The sequence below is a fragment of the Aphelocoma coerulescens genome, chromosome 20 (assembly GCF_041296385.1).
Source record: "Aphelocoma coerulescens isolate FSJ_1873_10779 chromosome 20, UR_Acoe_1.0, whole genome shotgun sequence".
NCBI lineage: Eukaryota > Metazoa > Chordata > Aves > Passeriformes > Corvidae > Aphelocoma > Aphelocoma coerulescens.
This window is the reverse complement of record NC_091033.1, coordinates 2,510,358-2,517,168: the sequence shown is the minus strand read 5'-3', so window position 1 is coordinate 2,517,168 and position 6,811 is coordinate 2,510,358. Positions and strand designations below refer to the sequence as shown.

The window sequence follows — 6,811 nt, the reverse complement described above, 5'->3', positions numbered from 1 at the left end:
TATATTTATTCATATTTATTATGCTTCTACTCCATTTTACTTAATTTCAAGGGATTCTTAAAGGGGTTTTGGGGGTTTTCTTGGTTTTGCCACGTTTTAGTGCACAATCCACCTCTTCAACCCTCCATTGCTTAAATGTAACAAATATAGCCTTAAATTTTTTATACTTATTCAAATTTACTCCATTTTCGTCAGTTTTGCTGATATTTCGAGGAGGTTTTGAGGCTTTTTTGGGCCATTTTGGGTACCCGCCCAGCCAATGACTGAGGGGAGTTGGGCTGAGGCGGGAACAGCTCTCGCCCCGCCCCCTGTCCCGCCCAGCCAATGACTGAGGGGAGTTGGGCTGAGGCGGGAACAGCTCTCGCCCCGCCCCCTGTCCCGCCCAGCCAATGACTGAGGGCGCTTTTCCCCGCCCGCCGGTTGGGCGGGAGCCGCTCCCCACTTGTCAGTCAATGAGGGGGGTCCGGCTGAGGCTGGAACTTCCCCCTCTCCCCCTCCCCGGCCGATCACTCCCGCCCCTCCCTGCCTCGCTGCCACTGGCCCCTTCTGACTCTGAATTTTCCCCACCTGCCCCAGTCTGGACTGGTTTATACTGCTTTATACTCCCCCCTCCCCAGGCAGAGGAGCTCCTGTGCCCCCCACCCCGCAGTGGGTAAAATTCACCTCACTAGAAGTTCGTGTCCACAAAGGAGACAGAGGAGTCCTGTAAAATTGCCTTGATTTGGAGAAAGGGAGAAAGTCCGTCAGGTGTGTGTCCAACGGGGTCTCTCTCAATTAGCTGGAGCAAGTAGCCTTCTTTTCTCCTCATTTCCTGGCCGCATTTTCTCCTCCTTCCCTTTCCCTGTTGGCTGCGGTACTTGGAAGGTACTTGGGACTTCCCAATCCACCTATCCGTGTCCCCCCTGGGTATGTGCCCCTTTCGTAAAACACACGATCCATGATCATTACAATTAACTAAATAAATAAATTTATTTTTGTAAGCTTTACTAATTGGCATGGACTTCTTTTCAGGGAAGAAGAATAAAGACTGACTAGGTTTTTGAATATTAACTTCTCCACCCAGAGTGGACTGAAAGCTAATTAGAGCCCCCTAAACTCCTGTGTCACCTCCCCCAGAACCTCCCCAGAGCACCCATCCTAACCCTTGCTGTGCTAGTAGATGAGTGACTCTAGTTGTTTGGAGATGGAGAGGGGGCTTGGGGGTCCTGGATGAGTCCTAGGGAGATTTGGGGGGAATACAGGACCGGGGGGGCTGGGGAGTTTGGGGGATTGGGGGAAATTCGGAATGGGGGGAGAATGGTGGGGTTTGGGGGTCTGGGGTTGGCTGTTCTACATGATTGGAGGTCGGGACGAGTCCTGAGGGGGGTTCTAGTGGGGTGTAGGTGAATCAGGGGAAGGAGGGGGAAGCAGAGGTTAAATGATTTGCTAAGAAGCTGTTTGTTAAAAACAATGGATACAGCTTGCTCAACACTTATTGTGCCTACCAAAGCAGGATGAGAAGATAGAAGACTGTTGATAAAGGGAAGGAATTTGACCAAAGATCCTGTTTTCGAACCTAAAACTAACTTAAACCAGCCTTGAAGTTTGGACTTGGGCCAGGGACATAAAAAGCATGTTCAGGGAAGCAAGGTGAAAAGTTCAGCCTGAGGAAGACCCTTTACTTCATCTGAGGAGGACTCTTACTTCATCCTGAAGACCCCTGCCCACAACCACCAGACAACACTGCGCAAGCTCAACGCGGATGTAAATAATTTTTTGGCTCATTATAATACGAAGTGAGGCTGGGCGAGTCTAGGTGATGAATATGTATAGGCATATTGGGAAACTCAATGAATATGGAGCTTGTAACCCGATAAATACCAAGCTGAATGCAGCTGTCGGCACGCATGGTTTTGGAGGAGCTATCCCCCATGTGTCCCAGTGCTGGAATAAACATACCTACTTTACTACTTATTTAGGAGTGGAGTCTTTCCCGCTCATCATTTTGGCGAGCAGCCAGGAGAAACTGTCTGGCTGCAGGATTGGCTGAGGAGCGGACATCCTAGGCGCGCCCCAGGGCTTTCCTGGAGGATCTTCGCCCCTTGGCTCGCTCACTGCGGCAGACAGACAACGACCTGCTGAAGCTGCGGACAAACGGTATGTTTTACATTTATGGTGCCTGTAAGTCGTACGCGTGGCCAGGGCTGCTGGTAAGACACACAGAGATGTCTCGCGCACAGTGTAGTCCCTGTGTGGGTAAAGTTGGAGCTTGCAAGCAGAGCAGCTGGCTATGGGAGCGGGCAAGAGGAATCGCCGACCGGTAGAGCTAGTGATCCTGAGAGTGGATCGGGTGATTCCAGGGGGGTTTCTGCCAGAACTTGTTGATGATTGTATTGGGGAAAATAAATAAGCGGGACCCTGAAGTTATTAAAAGTGAGTGTTATGAATATTTTGGCTTCTAGTAGCTGGTTTGAGTGTTGTTGTGTTGCTTATATGTCTGTGTAGATATTGGTTGTTGTTGGACTGCTTTTATGTTGTGTTTGTATGTTGTTGTGTGTTGTTTGAGGAAGTCGTATTGAAGCATTTGTTTGGAGCCATGCTAGATTATTGATTTTTGTCCTAATAGAATTAAAATTGTGGCTAGATGAGAGGTTAGAAGAACCCCTCCCCCTCAGTGGTTTGGTCTTGATTCTTCGGAATTTGTAAATCCAATAGAACATTGGATAGAGAGAAGAGGCGAATGAGTTCCTTTAGAGGGAATGTATAGAACCTCTGCAAGAAGATTAGTAGCTTTAGATTGGGAACAACCAGTGGCAGAGGATTTAGGTTTTGAAAGAATACATGGAATAACTTGTTTTTGTGGATGCATTAGAACTTTTCATTCAGCAAGAGGATGGCATGCTGTGTGGGTACTAATACAGTGTAATATTTGTAAGAAGAGGTGGTATTGCTCTTCTGCCAGGCAGCAGAGCTTATGCTTTCAGTGTTATTGGAGGCACCCCAGTGAAGTTGATTTTGAGCCTGAGATTTTAAAGTTTGTGTGTGGGAAGTGGCATTTGGTACCTGAGGTTTGGAAGGTTCGGGAAGAAAACTGGGAAGGAACTGTGAGAGAGTGCGAAGAAAGATTTGGGTAGAAGTGAGATAAAACTAAGAGATGGAGATAGAAACAACAGTGGCTAAGCAGGGAAGGAGGTTGTTGCCCCCCTCTATCCCTCAACAGTTATATGGTAGGAGTATAGCCCCTGACTCTTTCCGTTCATTTGTCCTGCCTGCACAAGTGATAGAAGGGACTCCCTGCTTTGTGTGTGTGGGTATAAGGAGACTCCAGCCCCACACCGGCTGTGGGTTTTAGCTCAGTGCGGATTTTGTGGAAGTTGGAGATATGACTATTCTATTTATTTAGCAGACAGAGATCCGTGCCTGGAGTGCTGGGAAAGCAAGGAACATTTTGTTTTAAAACTTTTGTGTGGCAAAGAGCATCATGTTCCTGAAAATAGCAGTGTGCTAGAAAAGGATTGGGAAGAACTAGTAAAGGCTTTTGAAGACGATTTCAAGTGGCAGCAAAGCGGGCCTGTCAAGAAACATAAGAGAATTTATAACGAGTGGCTTATACACTAGATGGGTGACCCGGAGTGGGTGGCACAGTATTTGAGTGAACTCGAACTCTGAACAGGATGGGAACCGGACAGAGTAAGGAAATCTCTAGAGTGAGCCTGCTTGGCTGTGTTTTGGCACATTGGAAAGAGATAGTAGGAACTGGAGGCACAGAAAATAAAAGAACTCTTGTAAAATATTGCACCCAATAGTGGCCACTGTATAAATTAGAAGATGGAGCAAAGTGGCCACCTAATGGAACTTTAGATTATAATACCTTGCTTCAGTTAATGCTGTTTCTGAGACGGGAAGGTAAATTGGAAGAAGTTTCTTACGCTGATGCATTTTTCTCCCTCCGAAATCACCCTGAATGGCAGAGAGACTGTGGAATCAACCCCCCCGGTGATCCTATGGTGTTAGCTCTGGAAAAAGAAAATAAAAAAGGCCGAGGAAGAATTAAGCGGTGTTGTTTGTCATGCAGTATAGGTCAGAGATGTACAAGGTCAGACAAAGTCTATCAAGCAGCAGCTCAGGGACAAGATGATGATGAATTAACCGATTTGCTTAAGCCTTCCCTTAGGAGACAGGAAGAGGATGCGGACTCGGAAGGAACACCAGCGCCAACCCCCTCTCCCCCGGGCAGTCCTGTCTCGTCCCGAACCAGGAAACAGGTACTGATGGCACCCCTGAGAGAGGTGGTGGCACCTGATGGGGATACAATGTTGATTAGAGTACCTTTCTCTACTGCTGACCTGGATGCATTGTATAATGTTGCCAAAAATTACTGAAGTGATCCAGCAGGTACCACTGAGCGCTTGCGACTTATAATTAAACAGCATAATCCAGATTGGGGCTGATATACAGTTATTATTGGGTGGACTAACAGAGACAGAAGGACAGTTAGTTTTGAAAACAGCTCGAGACTTGGCAGAGGACTATTACAAAACGCAACAATTAGATGTAAAAGATTACTTCCCACTCCAGGAACCACACTGGAGTCCAAATAGAACAGCTGAATTAAAGAAATTAAAAGGTTATCAAGAATGGATAACAAAAGGGGTAGAAAGGGCCATTCCCAAAACCCTAAATTGGTCAGCTATGTATGCAGTAAGACAGGGTCCTTCCAAGTCACCATCCGAATTCCTGGATCGTCTGAGGGATGCAACGCGCCGTAACACATCACTGGATCCTGGGACCGAGGTAGGGGTACAACAGCTGGTATCTTTGTTTCTAGGGCAATCCACAGGAGGTATCACGTGTAAATTGCAAAAACTTCAGGAGCCGGAAGGGAAGAACCTGGAAACTCTATTAGATGCAGCTTGGAGGGTATTCAGTAATCGAGAAGAAAGTTACAAGCAAGGGATGAAGAAATTGGCAGCAGTAGTAAAGGAAGGATTAAGCATTAGAAAGAGACTTATCAAGAACTGCAACACTGACTAAAATCCCATGTTCTGTTACCCTTTGTGTGAGTTGGGTAAAAGGAAGGAAGTGCTGGAAAGGGGAAGGGGGTTTGCTTTAATTTCTTGTTATTTCCCTTTACTTTTAACACTATTAGTAATAAAACTCTTTCTTTGTATTGCAACTGTGTAAAGTTTGTACCTGCTTTGCTTTCTCCTAATTCTTATCTGACAGAAGGAAAATAAGTAGTGGGTATTTTGAACCAAGCCACTACACTAAATTGGTGTTTCTGCCTGGTTTACGAACTGAACCCGCAACACAATGGTGTATTCACAAGTTTTTATATTTACCCAATTCTCCAAAAGCACTTTTAGGAAGAGATCTATTGGAACAATTACAAGCAACCATTACATTTAGGAATGGGGAAATTATTCTGGAGGTAAATGACCAACAGTACATGGAAATACTGAGCCTAATAATAACAACTAAAGTCTCTGCAGAGGAAATTAGAGAAGAGATAACGAGTCAAGTGTTCCCAGGAGTCTGGGCCACAGATGTACCTGGGAGAGCCAAAAATGCAACCCCAATACAGATCAAACTCAAAGAGGGAAAACAACCAGTTAGAATTAAACAATAGCCCCTCAAAAAGGAAGACAGAGAAGGAATTGGCCCAATAATTGAAAAATTCTTACAGTTGGGATTGTTAAAAGAGTGCCAGTCTGATTTTAATACTCCTATCCTGCCTGTCTGTAAACCTGATGGATCTTACCAGGTGGTACAGGATTTACGGGCTGTTAACAAGATAATTGAGGATCTCTATCCTGTGGTGGCAAACCCTTACACTCTGTTAACATGTTTAACACCAGAGCTAACTTGGTTTACTGTTTTAGATCTAAAGGATGCCTTCTTTTGCCTCCCTCTCCATGAAGCCAGCCAGAAAATTTTTGTATTCGAATGGGAAAGCCCTAAGAGTGGGCGCAAAACCCAGCTCACATGGACGGTGTTGCCTCAGGGATTTAAGAACAGTCCCACCTTGTTTGGAGAACAGCTCGCAAAAGACATAGAGTCCTGGGAAGCCCCACCAGGAGAGGGAAGCTATTGCAGTACATGGATGATCTCCTAATAGCTACCCAAACAGAAGAAGCTTGCACAGCCTGGACAGTAAGCCTTTTAAACTTCCTGGGACTCCAAGGGTACAGGGTATCCAAGAAAAAGGCTCAGGTGGTGAAACAGAAAGTGATCTATCTGGGCTATGAAGTCAGTGCTGGGCAACGAACTTTGGGGCAAGATCGCAAAGAAGCGATATGCCAAACCCCCAAACCCCAGACAGTGAAAGAGTTACGGACTTTTCTGGGGATGACGGGGTGGTGCAGATTGTGGATTTACAATTACGGGCTGCTCGTGAAAACACTATATGAACTCATTACAAAGGAAAGCAGAGATCTCCAGTGGACAAAGGAGGCCACGCGGGCCTTCAGCCAGCTAAAGAATGCCTTCATGTCAGCTCCAGCTCTAGGACTCCCAGACGTGAGTAAGCCATTCTTTCTATTTTCCCATGAGAAACAAGGGATCGCCCTGGGAATACTAGCGCAGGACCTGGGTCCATACCGATGGGCAGTTGCCTATTTCTCTAAGCAGATAGATGCAGCAGCCAAAGGATGGCCTGGGTGCCTCAGAGCCGCTGCAGCAGTCGTGCTAAACATCCAGGAAGCACAAAAGTTCACCTTGGGTCAGAAAATGACTGTTCTGGTATCCCACACGGTGTCTGCGGTGCTGGAAGTGAAAGGTGGGCACTGGCTCTCCCCACAAAGGCTCCAGAAATATCAAGCCATTATGGTGG

General features: G+C 46.3%; 1 long non-coding RNA gene across 1 annotated transcript; it reads left to right on the top strand.

The window, feature by feature from the left end:
- The first annotated feature begins 2,085 nt into the window (after positions 1-2,085).
- LOC138121139 (uncharacterized) lies at positions 2,086-5,155 on the top strand. Its single transcript, XR_011156097.1, has 3 exons — positions 2,086-2,136; positions 4,143-4,244; positions 4,808-5,155. It is a non-coding gene; the product is annotated as an uncharacterized lncRNA (long non-coding RNA).
- Positions 5,156-6,811: the final 1,656 nt, after the last annotated feature.